Raw genomic sequence first — 19,958 nt, 5'->3', positions numbered from 1 at the left:
AGGATACCTGAGATGGGGATGTCCTCAAGATTGTATGAAATGTAACCTATCTGTGTTTCTCACTGATTCTGGAAACACATTAATAACTAACTTGTTTCCTGCCATAAAGTTGTGTGGTGACCTGATGCCCAAGGTCAAGCTCCATAGGATGTAGGATCCCAGAAGCTGATGAAGTATGGGGTGAAAAGGAGAGTGCAAAGGAGGTGGCACAGCGAATTGCAGCTGAAGTGAAGCATATTAACCATAACCATGATATGGCACTTGTTGATGAAGATGCAAATTCTGTATGGCAATGCTCAGGCTATCTGTATGGCAATGCTCAGGCTATCATTGAACCTGGCCCAACGTTGGCCGTGGTGCTGCAGGATACACCTGGCTTCTTAATCTCAAAGCAAAGGATGTTACAACAGAATGTCTGCACCAGTATTGATATGCATTTATTTGGTAAGTAACAAGACAATGCAATGGGCATCAACACCCCTGAAATGAAAGAATGGCACTCTACAGGGAGAGATCACAGGTCTCAACAAAGGAGCTAGTTTTGCAAATGAAGATGGTATTCATACCAATGTCTCTTGTTCCGAGCAGAAGGGAATGTTGACTGCCCAGTTTACAGGTGGCTTCCATGGTGTTTACAGTGATTGAGGGATAATCAGAACTCCACTTTCAGTTAGAACATTGAAAGGTAACATTCATTTACTGAAACAGGACTTATTACACCAAAGACTGCACAGGATTAGACTAAAACAAAAGGATCTATTTGATAACATAAAGCAAATCATACGCACCTGGAATTCTCAGCTGTTGCTTATGTCGCAAACAATCGATGTAGTTGATAAGCAAGATCCATTCATGACTGATTAGCTGATGTATTTTAATCCAATAAGCTTTATGATAATGGCCTTTTTGTGAGAAGTTCAATAGGGAATTGTCCAATTGATGTAGAGGTGCACTCTATTTATTTAGCATTGTCCGCGGTGTTCCTGAAGACATTTAAAAGGGTCACAAGGCAGAAGGTGAAAATGATTCAAGAGTGGGTATCCCTTTCAATGAAAAGTGCAGTTCCCCAACATAGAGATTTGGCATGCATGGAGATGGTTTTCTACTCACTACCTCCGACATTACCACAGAGTTGGTATACCAGACTAAATTTGTTCACAACGCAGAGTCATGGCAAAAAGGTAAAGAGACTTGAAATGGTGGCATTTCAATCAGGGTTGTTGGGCTTTATTTAATACTTTAGTACCCCTACTAGAGACCCAGTTGAATTTTATAGACCAAAATTACCTGAATGCAGAAATGTGCATTTGGGAGCTGAGCTTGGTGTAGAGGTTTATGCAGACATTGCAGTGGGAGCCCTGCTGCACAGTGTGGGATATTTCAACCCATGCCAATGTGCCACACTACATCCGTTTGCCAATGGGGGAAAGAATCTGCCAAAAATGGAGGCGCTAACCCCAGTGCACGCTAAATCTGCAAAAAACTGCGCATGGTTCAGAAATCACAAACAGGCTGCACCACCTTGCCACACACAAAGTCAAAGTTGGTGTAATAAAACAGGATTCACTGAGTGCCAGTGGGTGTTGTTACCTGTCACATGATTCAAGGCCACAAAAGTGGGCTAAAATCCAAAAATGCCCTTAAATACAGCTTCTTAATCAATGGCAACCTTCAAAGTGCTGTTTTGTCGCTAAATTCAGTCATTTTCCCAGTGAACTATTGAAAGGAAAAGGGTACTGAAATCATAGATTCTCCAGGCAGTCAGAAGAATCCAGGCCTCGCTGACTGTCAGCTGCATAAGAAAATTAGCTGTCAAACCCAGTTTAAAAGTGTTTCTGTTGCCGGATTAAAATTGCAAAATCCGCCTATTTTAAGCATGTTTGAGAAGGGCTAATTATTTTAAAATGTCCAAATCCCTTATAAACGGTGCTTATATTTTATATGTGAAATGAAAAGACTTTAATTTAAAGGAACCCAGTCTGGAGCTAATCAACTATTTAATTCTGATCTGACAGGCCAGCCTGGGAAAAATTCACATTTCAGCTTGACTCTCAATTGCTACAGGACGGCTAATGGCGGTTTAATGATTCCTGCATAATGACAACAAGGAGCACAATGAGACCACATCAGACATTCATCTCTGGCTGAGCCAAGAACAAAGGACAGGCTCTGCGGTGGAGGGACAGGATGCTTCCCTCTACACCCCACCCTGATCAAAGGGCTCTGACAGCTGTTGTTTGTTGAAAGAAAAAAACCTCTGAACTTCTTGGTGTTTAAATCTGTATTGTGATTAAGTTTGAAACTATTTAACTGTGCAACCTCAAGCAGTATAAATCTAAAGATTGGTAGATGTTAACCTAATTTTAGGCCAATGCTTTTAAGACATTGATGAAATCTGTACCACTTAAGGAACCAAAGTTACAAAAAAATCCTTATGGTAGCAGAACTATTAATGTTGCAAGCCTAAGATTGTATGTACATGATCCACTGATAAGTGCCCAGAGGTGTAGTGAATTAGAAATTATTAATCCAAACTGTTATGATTAAAATTGATGAAATCCCATAGAATGAGAAAGACAGCTCTCACCGAGATGGGAATTAGATGCCAAGATAGACCATAGAAAACATAATGCATGTGTCTGATTTCAGTAGAGGGTATAATTGTAAAAATGTGTATTTATGGGAAAGCTAAATTGTGCTCAAAATCAATGTGGGAGTTCCTAAATTGCATCATAAAGATGACAGCTCTGTTCAAACTGCCAACCAGGACAAGGCAAGTGCCTGTGGCCACTCACAGCCGTGGGGGCGTGTTTTGAAATTCCACCCACACCATAAACTTGGGGGATGGCATTTGATAGTATAAATATAGGAACTTCCCAACACATAGGACACACTGCTTCCCGAACACCTCCAGATTTCCATGCAGCACCTTGTTCCAGTACTCTTCATCTTGTAGCTGACTCCAGACTTCTTTGAAGATCCGGATTTCCTTGCAGAATCTAGACTTTAGCATTGCTGAACTCTTGCTAGCTAGACCCAATTTCAAAACATCTAAAACTTAAAAGAATAATTCTGATTCAGCTTGGCTTGCTACCATTAAGGCTTTCCCGCTAAAACTTGCATCCAGTAATCTGCTGTGTCCAGTGACCAGAAGGGCCCATCCAAATCCAGTCGGAGGCGCAGTCCGAAATTGACCAGAACCACACCGCTGATCAAAAGCCTCCAGAGGTGCCCTGCTGCCGGTAGACCTGATCCGACCCAATGACCAGAGCTGATGGTCTAATTTAATTACAAAGGACTGTAAGTATTGACAGGAAGAACAGTGACCCATAGTATATCTGCATTGTATTATCCCAATATTCACCCATCCCATCTTTAAATTCAGAACCCTAGTATCGTTAGAATCTTTCTTGCGCTGAATTTTCTCATCTGTGTTACAAAACCTCATCATGAAAAACCTCATCATATTAAGTTTATTCGGAAGCAAATTATCCATGAACCATACACAAAATAGAACTGCATAGTAATACAAAATCCAATTCAACATTTTTTTTTTTTAAAGTCCATGGTATGAACTTACAAACATTACATATGTATAAAAAGATTAAAATGTGCATGTGAGTAAATCAAGATAAAATACACAGGAAGCATCCAAACGATTCAATAAAATGTTCAGGGTTCGATCATATTTTGGACAGTGAATTTAGTTCTCTGATACCAGGCCCTTCTCAAGTAGTCCACCATGCCCCAGGCCACTGGCATCGTAGCGGCTGAAAGCAGATAGCATGAAGCAGGCCTAGCATGAGACAAGCCAGCGGACCTAAGTAGTGGCAGAAGTGTTTTTTGTCTTAGGTCTGTTTAATGTGGGCAAAACAACACAAAGTGTAGAAGGTCCACCACTGGCCACTGACAGCAGGTGCAAGCTGTAGGTTGCACATTATGAGTCCATCTTTTCGTTCGTGCCCCTAGCCATAAGCAATCAAACCGGGCTCGGGTCAAGACCCAGCGATCTGCAGGATTATCACTGTGGAGCAAGTACGGCTGAATAGTGTCTGCAGATGTTATCACAATATGCCTTCTGTTTGCAAGAATACCCAAGGCAGCAGACTCCCTATTTGCCACCAAGATGGAATTAAACATTTGTTTGTATGCCCTGATCGCACAGGGGGGTCAAGAAGATTGAGGGGCAGACAAGATTAGCACAATTTAACTGTCTAATACATTTCTGGATGTACATAAGCCAGGGGATTTTCTTTACAGCTGAGCTACTCACCAAGGCTCTTATGATCTTATGTGAAAGAGTGGCTTTCTGGTTAACCCATAGTGCCAGCCAATGCGAGACTGGAGCCAATAGCCACTCATCAGCAATGTGTGGACATCCCAGTTCTAAATGTGTTCCATAGTTTGGAGCAGACTGTGGTAGCCCAAGCAGTTTTTTAAGAAAGGAGTTCTCCACATTTGCGATTTTTCGAATCCTTTCCATACCCCACATTGCTGCCCCATAATTAGTGGCAGTTTTTGTTTGAGCCCTGTATAGTTTGAGAATTAATTTGATTGGGTGCCCCACGCAGTTATCTTGAAAGCGGGACAAACTCCCAAGCGCCTGTCTCATCCTCATACATTGCTTATCGACATGGCCAAACCCTCGCCAATTCTCCATAAAACAAATTCCCAGATAACCAAAGCTGGTGACCCTCGGGTAGGTTTGCCTCCACTCCATATCGTGCGCATCTTGAGATGTCTAACACCTGAACTCTTACATGCCATAACTGCTGATTTTTGTGAATTCACAGTCAGCTTGTGGGAAGCCATAAATTGGGTGTAGACATCCACCAGGCATTGTAACGCTCTGGGGGAACGGGCAATTAAAACCATATCATCGGCATAGCCTAAGACTGGGAGGGGGATGCCACCCATCGTGATATAGTCGGTATGGGAGTTGACCAATGCCTGGTAGACACCATTTATGTAAAGGGCAAACAATACCGGGGCCACAATACAGCCCTGGCGGACGCCCAAGAAGGTCTCAAAAAAGGCTGTGCACTGTCCCTGTTCCCCGAATCTGACACAAGCCGATGTATGTTCATGGATTATCTGGAGGACCTTGACCAAATCCTCTGGGCAACCCATGGACCCGAGCACCGCCCAGAGCATAGCCCTGTCTACTTTGTCAAACGCAGTGCTCAGGTCCATGAATGCTAAGTACAAAGGCTCACCCCTTACATGTATGGACGTAGCTCCCAGCAAATACAGGTTCAAAGCCTGGTCCCTAGTTCCTAGGCCCGGGCGAAAACCATATTGAGTCTCTGTAAGTACCCCACAGTCAGAAATCCATTGTTCTAGCCGTGCCAAAACCGCACGGCCGAAGATTTTGAAGGAGGTGTCAAGCAGAGAGATGGGTCTATAAGAAAGGGGGCTACTAGGGTCACCCTTCTTAAAAATAGGAAAAATGATTGCCTGCCTCCATGTTGTCGGGTAGGGACCAAGCTCCAAAAATGCATAGAAGTACTTAGTCAAAACTGGGGCCCATAGGTCCACCTCATCACAGAAAATATCTGCAGGGATGGCGTCTGGTCCGGGAGCTCGATTAGGGAGTTGCTTGTTAATAGCCATCTCTACCTCGTTTATGGTTAATCAGAGAGGGGAAACACTGGGCCCACTATAGGAAGTTGAGGGATTTGCCCTATACAGGGTGCGAAAATTATTAGACCAAGCCAGTGCACTAACATTATTCTCTTTGTGTGTTTTTACTCTTTTGTGGGGTAGTCCATTAGCCACAAATTCCCAAAAGGTCTTGGAGTCCTTTGACTGCACAGCCTGGATCAGGTCTTCCCAGGCTTGCTCTTCCAGCTGGGCCTTCCTTTTTGCCAAGACGTGTTTATAGTGCGCCCGGGCAGCAATTATCTCTTGTCGGGCACTGTCTTTTTCTTCTAAAATACCTTTAAGATCTTTCTGTGATATCCGGCAATGTTCATCGAACCATGTTTCCAGGTTCTTTTTCCCTTTTTTAAAGTCCCTTTGAAAAGTGGCAGACATATAGTTCCAAATTGTTTGGGATGCCAAAATTATGGAGCCTGGGGAAGATCCATTTGCCAAAATAATAGAAAGTTCCCCCAAATTGGATTTACAAATGGACGATTGAGTGTCCACAGGGTCCCATTTAATTCTTTGCTTGCACAGGGGATTGATGCCACACTGGTCCAGTTGGGGAAAATTGACAAATGGAACCACTGGCGGGTCTATTCCTATGACCAGCCGGAGTGCATGATGGTCACTCTGTAGGTTATTAAGTACCTCAAATTCCTTAATTAAATGCCAATCCCTCATGTGGGCACAGAAGTACTCAATCGTAGACAATCCCTGAGTGCCCACAAAGGTTGGCCTCCCAAGCCGATCCGCTCCCACCCGACCATTCAGTGAGCGAATGCCCCACTCCACACAAAACCATAACTCCTTAGTGATTTTGAGTAACTAAAGTAAATACCAGAACAAAATCGAGTATCCACCACATGAATGGTTGCGCTGGCCACATAGCTGTGAAGATTCAAGTGTGCCCTCCTCTTTTTCATAGTCATTACTATTGTGTAATAAAACTTATCTGTCATTTTTAAAACCGAATTTCTGTTCCATTTTCGCGCCTATTTTGCTAAAATGCCACTCACTAAAACCTCCATAACTTCTTCAGTTTTAAAGATAAAAAAGAAATTCCAACTCTCACTGATACCTAAAACCCTTAGCTACACCCACAACTAAAAGGAATTGCAGACCCATTTTCCTCCAATATTGTATAGTAAATGTTTGCTGCGAATTTGCAGTTTTCAAACGTTTACACGTGTCTTTTTCCCTTTTCAAAGTGCTTCTTCCATCCCATCCTGATATGCTTACATCTGTGTAGGCTTGCTCATTTGTATTTAAAAAAAACTTTGCAGGGGCAATATTAACCTAAACGCTATCTGTTTACAAACCAAAACTGGTCTTTTTCCTGTGTTTTCTATTCTGCCATATTATAAGCAAATTCAATTGCTTTACTTATTTTCTGAATTGTATTGTCACCCCTTGGTGATTGCTGCTATATATATACATATATATATATATATATATATATATATATATATATATATATATATATATATATATATATTTTGATGTGTGATTTGAATATTAAATAAATAAATATTTACCTTTACAAACTAGCCTGATTCCTGATCCAGTGTGACCTAGGGGGTATTTTGAGTCGGGTGTGATAGGAGTGGTATTACATTCGGAATATTGAACTTATAGACAAAAATAAATAAGGGTTTCATTGCGCACTACACACTAGGCGAGACCTGGGTTGATGCCTGATTGAAATCCCTAACATCAGTGATTGTCTGTTTCTCCCTGATCTGGCAAGCTACTGCTGTGGACTTTTATCACTCTTTAAAACACACCTGGGTGCGCGGTAGCGTGTGCGTTTGGGAGCTGAGTTTCGTGCAGAGGTTTGTGCAGTCATTGCAGTCCATGCAGGAGTGAAGGGTGAGTTTCCCTTTGCTTTCATATAAGAACTTTGAAAGATTTGCCTTTGGCTTTATAATTGACACTTACTTAACCTACTCCCCTCATCCCTCCCATATTTTGAGAACATGGGTCTCACATTTTCTTATCCTCCCCTTCTGACCAAACGCTGAGGTTTTCTTTAACAGACTGATACCGTTTATTGTGAGCTGAATATTTCGCCTGCTTTACTACCGTTTTATTCATGTTAACTTGCCGCTTGTCATTGATTGAGCACAGTGACTGCAACGGCTTTAAACACTCATAAAGGAAAGCTGGCTAAACCAACTTTTCCCAACTCCTTTGGGCTATGCAGCAGGTCAGGTCATCGACCTATATCCACATGAAATTGCAAACTGCCGGGAACGTAAAGCAATCTCAGAGCTGTCTAAACAAACCATTGCTCCCATTCATTTTGACTTAAACACCACTCCTGCACATGTCTCTAATAACAGCAACTTTGCTCCCACCCATACAGGTGTAAGTCCACAGCTGACGGGCATGGTAAAGTCTTTACCCTCTGCCAGTCCTCCTTCTATTTCTGTAGGCTTTGACAATGACAACTTCTTACTTAACCTTTGCCTCAATCTACAGTGGGAATCAGTGGGAATCATTAGGGAATGGACTGCCTCCAACCATGATGAATGAAGCTTCAATTGTGGTTTCTATTCCTAACAGAAACCTCTCAGCCAGCCCAGACTTAGAACGCATCATTGACGATTCTGTGGAAGAAGTAGACACTTGTAGTGACACTTCGGAATCCAGGTTGAATACTGAATATGCCATAGAAGAGGTTGTACCTTTAATGCCAAGCCTAAGCTCGATTGCAGTCACGGTAGACGCCATTCTTGGCTTGTGCTCCACCTTGGCCCAAGACCAATTGGCAACATAAAACACCCTAGCCCGGGTAGTAGACATTATCTTGGTGGACAAATCGAGACTATTGTCTTCAAACAAGCTACTCAGTGAGGGAGAAAATGCACAAATTCAAGGTCTACATGTGCACATGACTGATTCACTACCCTTACCATCCAAACCAAAAGCCGAGTCGAAAAAGGATAATAAAGGGACTTAGGACGTTGGAGCGTGCCCAGACTCGGATTCTATTTTCACTACTAATATCGCGCCTCCTTGTTCTTTTAACAACCAATGTAAAAATCAGCACAACAAAGTAAGACAAAAGAAAGATATAAGAAGGCCAATTCGCCATCATTGCCTGCTAAATCCGGGACAAAAGCGGAGGCCATAGCCACTACGCACAACTCTGACATTATTTGTGTGGAAACGCACAGTGGGTTTGAACTTCTTACTAAAAACCCAGTTGTTGTTAAACCTGGTGCTTCTTTGGCTTCTGTACACCCTTCTGGTACATTGAAGAAAAGGTTGAAAGTTTCTGATGGAACATCTGGCAAATTGGGGGAGGGCTTGGGCTCTTGATTATTATCCAATCAGATTAGCGTTGGAGTGCAAAGTGATTGCTCTCGGACTACTTCTAATACGAACATAGAATTAACCTTGATGGGCTCGAGCCAAACTTGTTGTCAAACCGGTGAAATATTGATGTACAGAAAGACTTTTGCATTGTTACATCTCATCCTGATAAAACGTTATCTGACTCTCCTCCCATATTCACATCCAATAAACAGCAGTTATTTAACCCTGGACAGCAAAATATCACTAATACGCTACAAACAAACGGGAGCCCGATTGGAAAAACACTAAGAGTTATGGAATGTTCTCCTACTAATGAAAGCCCTGCCTTAAGTCGCTCCTGTTTATTATGCTTGTGACATCAAGTACCTGAATTGAGAAAAATAACATCTAACGATATTAAAAGTATTGAATTGCCTGATTTAGGCAGTCACACTAATTGGGTAAATGTCACCTTTATTTCTTAAACAGCAAATTTACACATATGGTGAAAGTGCGTACGGACAAGATGGCTGTGGGTGGGTGGGGGGTAGAAGACTCCTCATCCATAATACAGTCGCAGCATATGAGGATGAATTGTGTGTTTCTGACCATACACGTGGCCTTTTTTACTGGCACCAGGCTGGGCACAGTGGTTCTAAGTGCTGAACAACTAAGAAGGGGATAAAGTTACAAAGTGCAGCTCTAGGTTTGAATTTCTTTGGGACTCGCTGTAACCCACACAAAATCTCTTACAACACTTGTTTTTGCTGTGCACGACTCCTCTCTGTCTGGTGTTAGTTCTCTCTATGATCTGACCTATTCATTCTATGCAGATGATTGCCAAATAGCTTCATCTTTTTCTTCCTGCATCTCTATATTTCCTGACGCCATCTTCCTGGGTCCCTCTGGTAACTTGTGGGTGTTACCTCACCCCTTCACTCAAATGCACACACTTTTCTGTTCCCCAACCACATGACTGTACCCCACCACATACTTGTTTTCCTCCTCTGTAATGAAGGAATGTATTACCTTGGGACCCTTCCTCCCCTTTATCAGCATGCTTGTACCTCTGGTGCACACAGATGACAATAGTATAACACTTAAGATCTGGTCTTCTTTTTTTTTTTTTTTATTACAATTTTTAATTTTACATAAATAAACATGAACATGAATAATCCAGTAAACACATAGCCAATCAATTCAATGTAAATAATCAACATATCACAACCAATTTAAAATACACATCAATGTACTAAAAAATAGAACCGGTTGAAGAAGAAGAAAAACAGGAAAGAAGAAGAGAAAAGAGCCAACGCAGGAAATAAGGACTAAGAATACTAATTGCATGAACCATATAACAAATTCAATAATAAAACAACCAATACACATCCTATAGATGTCATACAGCACAACATTGTACAAGGATATGTATATATTGTCCCAGATCAAAGCTCTGCATTACGCATAGGCATCAAGAAAGCAGCCCCAAATGTCCCAAAACTTCTCAATGTCATCAGTGAGTTTGTAAATAGCTCTTTCATATGTTGAAATTGTAAGAAGCTCCTCCACCCAATCATCAATGTTGAAAGATCTGGTCTTCTTAATTGATTCTAGAGACCTCTCATTCCTTCTTGGGAATTCTCCCGTGTTCACTTCTATTCCTCGATATAGCCTGGCCTCCCTTTATATTTGGTTACCTTTCACCCAACAAAATCTCCCCCCTACCACCACCTAACCAAACTTTGATTGCTAATTTATTTTATGTATCTGCTCCCACATTTCTCTGCTTGACACCAAAGTGTGAACATTTACTCATGTGTTATGATCTGTGTGGTATTATACCTTTGAGCTCTTTGAAATATTACCAACATTTTTGCACTATACATTTGTAGACAGGCTTTGGCGCACACAAGAAATCCTTCAAAATAAACACAGACATATATAGCCCCTGATAACCTAGGCATGTATTATGGCATTTGGGGGGATAGGAATGGTTCAGAAATTCTTCTAATTGTCACTATGAATCTTTAAACAGGACTGCAACACAATGCCAGGCGTGAGGGATGCCCCCAATTTAGGTGAGAGTTAGACCTACTGGCAAAGGTTTCACTGGGTCTCGGAGGAGCGCTAGCATCTCAATGTGCTCAAGTGAAACTAGACACACACGAGGCTAGGGGAAGCCGTATTGCACAAAGAGAATTCTTTTAAAAAAAGGTTTAGGCTTGGAGTTACCTCTCCTGAGCGCATAAAGTTGTAGAACGTGCCTTGTTGCTTGTATTTGCATGTAATTAACAAAGAAGGTAAAATGATCGCGACAGTTTGATAAACATGTTTTGGACAGCTCATGGTACCTAATGGGCCGAGGTCTGGTGGCTAGCTCCCCACGTGACTCAGGTAAGGATATCCTGACTTCATACGTGACATGTCACACATCACTGGGCATCCCTTGGCCATGGGCAAAGGCTAACGTCACAGTCATACATCCTTGTGGACGTCGTGATTCCTGCCAGCCAATCACTTTACCGCGTGGCTCTTGCGCATCACATCCGTAATCATAGGTCTGGTGTGGCTCTGCCCATGATACTGTTGGTTTCGAGACATAATGGCCTGCAATGTCTTTGCAGACGTGCACGATGAAGTGGGTGTGGTTGCTGAGAGGTGCATTTGGGGTGAATGAAAGGTTGGCCAACTTCACAGTAAGGGGAAGGCATGAAGCAATTAAAAGGCAATGTCAAGTAGGTCTAACTTCTAGAAATAATATATGATATGATTTGACATGAAGGTCAATAGGCAATGTAAAAAATGGCAGCTTGGCATTAGAATATGTGGGTATGATAAGGTACAGAAACTTGAAAATCCATTCCTGTGTGTTGCAGGCAGCAGCCTACGGTCTGATGGGGGTGATTGCCTCCACCCCAAGAAGTTCAGGAGCCCAAGTTGATATTAAAAAGTTCCAAGGTTATGGTTGGGGGTTTTCTCAATAAAGACTTTCACAAAACGGTTTGCCCTCCATGAGAAGAGGGTGCGGCTAAGCTAGCAGCCTTATGCCAGCATGATATGATTGGTTATTTATAACACGCTTAATACCCAGAGGTTTACTAAGCATGGACCCGGGGATCGAACCTGTGCTGCTCCATGTCGTCTTGCTTCCAATGCGAGCACACTGCCGCTGAGCTATCCTCCCATCACGCATGTGCTCATGTTATTTAAATAAAAACTTGTTTTGGGGCATTGTAAAATGCTTAGCCATAATACAACGTTGCCCGCTACTTCTCGTGAGATATGTGGGTGGATTATCACCAGGCAAAGGCAGAGCGAGCTCGGCGAGGAGAGTGACATTTGGATGGCTGTGGGTAACCCGCTTGCGACTCAGTTTAGCAAGCTTCCAGAATATTGGCGAACACCAACCATGCCAGACCGGTCACCCGATTACAATGGTTTTGAGGCTGCCAGTACACTCTAGATCAACTAGTTGCAACCCCCTAAACAGTTATAGAGAGGATCATGTACTTACTTGGCCAACTCCAAAATGTTTTTGCTCAGGTGCGTCTGCCCAATGCACATGAAAGGATGAATGCTGCATTCTGGGAGCAGGCTATTTAAAGGTAGAGAAACTTGCCAATCGAGTCCTGAGCGCTGCAGGCAGCAGCCCACGGTCTGATGGGGTGATTGCCTTCACGGCCAAGTAAGTATATGATCCTTTCTATGACTGTTTAGGGGGTTGCGACGAGTTGATCTAGGGTGTACTGACAGCCTCACACCCATTGAAATTGGGTGGCAGCCCCAGCATGGTTGATATGACTAGATCCTTTCCAGCTTCGTAACATCTTTTGTCATCAGGATGTCCACTTGATCTAGATAGGATGTCAGTGCATAAGTCCATTTTTTGTTTGTTTCTGTTGTGAGAACCATCCACCAATCTTCAGCATTTAGTGATGGTCTATCTTGTATGTGGACACCCAAATATCTTGTTCTGAGCGATCTAAATGCCGAGCAATACAGGGTTCAATGCTTTAGCGTTTCATCGGCGCTGTTTCATAATCTGCACTTAAGATCTAACAGCACATTTCTGTTCCTCAAGCGTCTTGTTCCTTTAGTCCCATTTTTCATCAATCTATGGTGTGTTCTCTGCTCTATAGTGTTCACCCAGTCTTGTAGCCACAGTTTCTTTGTCACTGAGGCTGGGTTCTCCTTCAGAGGGATGTTACCAGTGTTTCCCAAAGGAGGATCTGCCTGCTCAGATGCCTTGGGCTGCAAGCGTTCTCTCCAGCCGCAGATTGGCGACAGGGGGCGCATAGAGGGAGCTGCCGCTGCATGCCATAGTGCACCTCTGATGCATGAAGGCATGTGCCCTGGGATGTGACAGGCCATGCTGCTGTTTCCTCCTCAGCAGGTGTCCCAAGCAGTCCCAGGGGAAAGCATGATGAGGGGGTCTGCAGGGGCCACTGGCTGCTTTTCTCAGCCCCCACAGAAGCTCAAGTGGAAAGTACGGGGCTTCCTAACATTTGTCTGTATTTCTAACCATTAAAACTGGTCTTCGCGGGGGCAGGGGAAAACAGATGCATTGTTAAAAGAGGTTTTTCTCTGCCTATGTGGACTCCTTCAATATGGATGGGTTGGTTGTTTCCCATTTAAAATGCAAGACTAGAAGGAGCATCTTTATTTTCTTTGGGGCTCATTTTTGAAGTCCCCAGAGCACAAATGAAGCTGTTTATGGCAGGTGTGAAGGTGTTAACACCTCCATACACGCTCCAGGGCATTTGGTCGTTTTCTGAAACTACAGGGGGGAGGAGGGGGCGGCAGGATGAGAGTTACGGTTCTGCTTCTCTTTTCCCCTCTGCCATCAAAAATCACCTGGTTTTACGCCAACGTGACATTTTCATGTTGGCATAACACGAGTGGATTCCACGCCTGCTTTTTTCCACTGCAAAAGGCAGGTGGTGTCCACAGGAATTTATTGCAAGTGCTGTTTGCCATGCGTAAATGTTTACTCCTTTGCCCCATAGAGAGCAAAAGGGATGTGTAAAGGCACTTCTGCCACCCTTTTACTTCTTCATTTTGAGCACTGCAGTGCAAATGATGAAAATTGCAAAGAGGGGACCTGTTTGCACATACGTGCAATTGTAAGTGGTCCTCTCTGTCAATTTACATCTGTATATGAAATAAGCTCCTTTGTGCTTTGTGCCTAAAACATTGTGGGGCTAATTTTCTATAAAAACGGAATTCGGCAGCGGGGAACTGTTACATTTACGCAGTATGGTAAGCGTCATTTGCACTGCATATCGCAAATGTAAAGGGTAAAAGGTGGTGCACAAGTGTGAACCCCACCCTTTGCCATTCACATTTGCACTCAGCAGTGTAAAGTGAGTAGACGCTGCCTGGCATGCTGGCATGCCAGGCAGCGTTTACGTTAGTTTGTGAGCGCTGCATGTTGGGGAGGGTTCATTTTATTTGCTTGACGAAAATTGTGGAAGTGGTTCTCACACATGAATTGAAACCCTCCCCGACATGCGATCATGTCATGGACGGTTGCATTTTAACTGGGAACACTGCTTACCAGGCACGCATACCAAGCAGTGTTTCCAATTGAAACAAAACCCACCCTGACATGTGTGCATGTAGTGAAGGGTTTCATTTCTATTGTACACGCTCCCTGCCATGGTCACATGGCAGGCAGCGGGTACAATTAATCCCTATGCGGTCCGCCTGCTTTGTGCATAAAGCAGGCAGAGCTCATAGAGATCGCCAGCATCTGTGCTGGCATGAAAATTCATGCCATCGCAGATGTGGAAGAATTTGTGTGGCGAAGAGGAAAGGTGCAGCAGAAACACAAGTTGTGTTCTGCCCCTCCTCTCCGCCATACAAATGCTTGAAAATTAGCTGCGGTGTGAATGGAAAGCGCTTAAGCTTACTCAAAGCTTTTATGCCTTCCATTCACGTCACTGCTCAATTGAAAATAAGCTCCTGTGTGTGCATGATGTGTGAAATGTTTAAATAGGAATGCAAAGACTGCGGCCTTGTGGGTGATTTGCGTAACATCAAAACACTCCCCTCCCTCGCTTGCCGATCTGAACAGAGATCTCGTGGAAGCATGTGTGCCGGGACAGTCAAATTGCCTGTGCATTCTCCCTCCTCGGCATCTGCATGTGTGAATCGGGTGGCCACACTAGTGATCACCTGCCTGAACTAAGCTACTCTCTCCTTATTTAGAGGCAGAGGCATGCCACCATGGCCTTTCAATTAAACACAGGCTCTATCATGTCATGTGCGGAATCGCAGCGCTAATTGCACCGGGATACCGCCCAACGCAGTTTGCATTACCGCAGCTCGGTCCGGTGCAATTTGTGCCAGATCCCGAGTTGTGGGTGGGCAGTAAATTCCCATTCCCAAATGGGGTTGGGGTGCGCTATTACCGCCGGCAGGAATTGCGCTGGTGATAATAACACCAAAAACAGCTGTAGGTGGACATTTCTACCTCCATCAAAAAGCTGGAGGTAAAACTCCAATTTACCGGCCAATTCTTGATTGGGCCAACCCTTAAATCTGGTGGTAATAGCGTTATCACCACATTTAAGGGTTGAAGCCCAACTTGTGATGAGGCCCAGAGTGTGGAGAACTGGAGCAGATGAATAGTCCATGTTGCTAGATCCAGCAGCTGTACGCCTCATCGGTAGTGCCACTTAACCATGCAGAGTATGGTCATACTAATTGTTCCACCTGTTGTCTGAACTTTACCACCACCATCTAAGCTCAAGTAGGCTCTAGAAGCGGGAGGCCTTCAAAATAGATCTACGTGAAAGCAACGCATTTCGAAAAGCTCAAGTTTCAAAATTAAGCCGACTTGGTTGCATTTTGAAACTCAAGCTTTTGGGAATTCTTTGCATTCGTCCCCCGCTTTCCCTTTAATGTATGTGGGGGAGTCCCCCGCAACCTCAGCAGCCCATAATGCCGACATAGGAGAGCGGGGGACACTCCCGCAACTCCCGTTCACCTTGTTTGGCATTTTGCGTTTCGTCATTTTCAACTATGCCGAATGCACTGAAAACGCGCGCTCAGCATTTTATTTTCGTTATTTTGGGGGAGTACCATTAAAGGTTGCATGTCTAGGATGAGGTATTCTTGGCAGCTGTAGGAGCCATCGCTGCCAACACTGCAATACCCAACGAAGTTTGAGAGAGTTGAGGGGGGCAATCCAGACAAGGGTTGCCTAGGTGATGCTTGAGGTGACAGGCAATGCAAACTCCAAACAGGGGCTTTAACAAGCCTAATTATTTATCCCTCTTTCTTTGCTGTGCGAGGCTGGTTGTGGCTCTTTCCAAGCCCGAGGGAACGTCATGCTTGCTTAATTGATGTTGGCAAGTTTGCAGGTGTGCATGCATGAAGAAATAGCGTATGTATGCATCTTGTTATATTTACATGGATTGAGTTTGGCATAGCATGTTCCTGCCTTGGAAGCAACAGAGGGTTTTCAATCATGAGGCAACCTATGGCTAGAAGGGGGGAATGCTAAGGATGTGTCCAGCCTTGCTCCTGTTTCTCTGTGGGTTTCCAATTAGCTGACCTTTCCAGCTGCAGTTTATGCATCAGCGATTACCCCCCCTTTGACTTCTTTTGTTATGCGAGGAAAGGGCACTTGTTAGGGTTCAGCAGCAGGCGCCTGCCCCCCCCCTTCGCAAAAGTTAGGACAGCTTACTTGTCAATAAGATCTAGCCCGCCAATGGAAGATAGAGTGCAGTAGCTTGTACACATATAACGCCATAGGTCCTGGCCTGTCCAGCTGCAATCCTGTACTGCCTCTTGGCTCCCCTGCACTTGTGGTCTGTATCTGTAAGCCTACAGTCCCCTCTCCAGCACTTACTCGCCACACTTACTAGTACCTGCACTTGCGACCCCTTGGCTGCACTCTTGTTTCTCCTTTGACCCACACTTCTCCATCCTCCCCCAACCCTCGGCACTTCTCCCCACACCCGCTTCCCTGTTATTGCGCGATCTGAATGACGCAAGGGCTAGTAAGATTGTTGTTTTTGTCCTCATTTTTTGTCTCCCCCTCCTTGTCTGGTCGCGCCTTGAAACACTTGTGCACAGGCGCGTTATAAATGCCATATCATATCATGTGTCACTTTGGGGCTCTGACGCAGCCTGCTTGTGGGGTGAGAGGTCAATGAACTAATGCATTAAATACCTTCTGTTACCCATTTCTACTAGAAACCTCATACCTAGGAGTAACCATAGACCAAACCTGATTTACATTCGTTTTGTACTTACACAACTAGCTACCAAATAATGAATGACCAAAAAACACTATAGTTGCTCTGGGCAAAATATTGGACCACAAATTGGTGAGGTCATTAAGGTCACCTAATCCTCAATCCTGTAGGACACACATATATGCAAAGAAATGGCCAAGTGCAATGCATAAACACCCTTAGCTGTAAGCAGATAAACAGGACCATAAAGCACACAGTCTACTGCTGTGAAAAACCTTCCAGTCGATAAACAGCCATTGATCCGCTCGTGCCGGCTAATATGAAACTACCGCCAATATCGCCCCATTGGGGAAAAGAGCTATGAAGCCACCTCACACAAATCGCCAAAACGTCAGCACGAAGTCACGGGTGCTAAATGGCTAGCGTCAGTAAATGAGTCAGGGGAATAATGGGAAATATCTGCGGCAATAAAACCGCCATTAAGAGGACATGATACGCAGGCGCTCGGAGACCGAGAGCCGAGACACACGCAGATACTGCAAAGCCAGCTGGGAAAATACAACAGCCGCAGGGCAGCGCAGAACCAAAAAAACTGGCATCGGTGTCACGCCAAGAGCTGTTGCCGCGCATTCTTGCAGTGACTACTGCGGTGACAAGCATGTGTAGCATTTATGAGGGGAAAGAATCCACTCAACTGTGCCTGCTAAACAAAGAAATGGGACTGCGCAGTGCTTCAGCAGAGAGCCCAGAGGAAAACAGCAGCACATGATCGCCACTGATGTATTGGTACAAAAGACTCTTCAGGCACCTGAGACATGGAACCCCTATGTATTATATTTCATATACGCATTAAATGTCTGAGCCGCTTCAGCGAGCAGGGACCCAGGTTCCTTAGGGACACATTGATACAAAATAATAATCCCATTTACTCCGATCCAACCATCCTACACTATCACCGGGTCCTAGGTTGAAGACTGGAAGGCTGGTCTTTTACTTTCCAGGTGGAAAAATTATGGATCTAACTATCAGAACACCTAAGAGCCAAACTAAAGGAACTCTCTTTTAGCAGAAGCCTTCAAACAATATTGCTCTACTGGTCCCAGCAAAGAATGTGGGAAAGGCCCATTCTTTGGGCCGGGTGATGCCCTGTGGTGATCCGAGGGGCTGAGGGGCCATCACGCATTTCATGATGTAGCACCTGGAGGAGATGGACAAAAGATGACCTAGGCTCGGTAATTTAGCACCAACATAGGGAAGTAAACCTGACGTTCATCCTGAGGTCTAGAACAGTATAGAGGTGAGAGCCCTGTATATGCCACCTGGCAAGATTTGAACTTGCACCGCATGCTGACACTAGGGAAATGTACCAATGGATTCAGGAACAAAGGCGCAGAGAGGTCGCCTACAGGGACACCCGGCACAGCAGTCTACCCTCTGAACCCAGAGACCGGTGTTCAAATCAACGAAGGACCATGCTACCATGTGATATGCAGAGCCATATGGTTGGACTGCAATGACATTAAAGCTAGTATGTGGTCCAAGATGACTGGCCGATTGTATGGGCTCTGTCATCGGTCCTCTACTGCAGGCAGCAAACGTGAAGCAGTGAAGCATTTCTGAATAGCCAACCTCCTGGCTCAGCTAATTCAGATGCAGAGTTGAGCATTGTTCTGCAAAGGTGCAGCTTGCGGGCGGGGCCACAAATGTGTAAAGAGTCCCTGCAGAGAGGGAGAGAGAGAGAGAGAGAGAGAGAGAGAGAGAGAGAGAGAGAGGGGAGTGAGCGGGGGAAAAGAGAAGTTAAATTGGTGAAGCAGGGGTGGAAGAGAGGAGGAAAGGAAGAGAAATATTGCAAGGAAGAGGAGGGTGAGATCTGTAAAATGGAGAGCAGAAGGAAAGGGAGATAAGTTATGCATTAAATGTGGAGGAGGAAAGCAAGATGGCGGAACAACCAAAGGAGGAGGAGGGGGGAGAACATTAGAAAGAAAGGAAGAGGTTGGATGAAAAGAGTGGTCTCAGTGGAGAAGGAGAGGGTAAGAGCAAGAGATCGAGAGATCAAAGGAAAACCTTGATAGAGAAAGGCAAAGAGGGGTACATCATTTGGAAGAACACAAGCAAATGATGGAGGGCAGAAAGTCTTCAGTAAAGATCAGGAGACAAGGAAGAAGGAAGATATCAGTGGGACAGATGGTAGATAAAGTGGGCCAGAGCATGACAGTGCATTCAGGAGAAAAGCAAGATGGAGGAAAGGGGAAAGCGTCACGGAATACAGTTTTAAGATTAAGAGAAATTAATGTGGATACTCTAGAATAGATGCAAATAGATGGATAACATGTACAGGAAGGACTCACTTTCAAGATGGAACCCAAAGAAGCTACATTAAGGGAATGGGTGTAACACATTGGATTCTGCTCTCCTGGAGTACAAGGATGAGTAGGGGTAAAAACACTGAAGCAATCATAACGTTAAAACAGGCACAGTTAAGAGACGTACTGCTTTCGTCTTTTGTGGTAGTGTGGGCCGAGGGGAAAGCTATACTCTTAAAAGGGCAATGCATGTGATCCAAAAGTAACGCAAACACCTTATCAATACAGTGCAAAATACATGGAATGTCCAATCAAGGTTCTATACAAATATATATACTTTAATTAAATACACCCTCTGCAATAGAACTAAATAGAAAACAATGCACAAAAATCCCCCCGTGGAAGAACTGATGCAGGTGGTAAAGATGGGATGGGTGGAGGAGTATAAAAGCCTTAGTGGTCCAAGCCTTGCCCTTCAAAAGAAATGGGCCTTGCCCTTCTG

This window comes from Ambystoma mexicanum, chromosome 12 (assembly GCF_040938575.1).
Source record: "Ambystoma mexicanum isolate Mex_15411 chromosome 12, UKY_AmexF1_1, whole genome shotgun sequence".
In the NCBI taxonomy this organism is placed as follows: Eukaryota; Metazoa; Chordata; class Amphibia; order Caudata; family Ambystomatidae; genus Ambystoma; species Ambystoma mexicanum.
Note: the sequence above shows the minus strand (reverse complement) of the source record.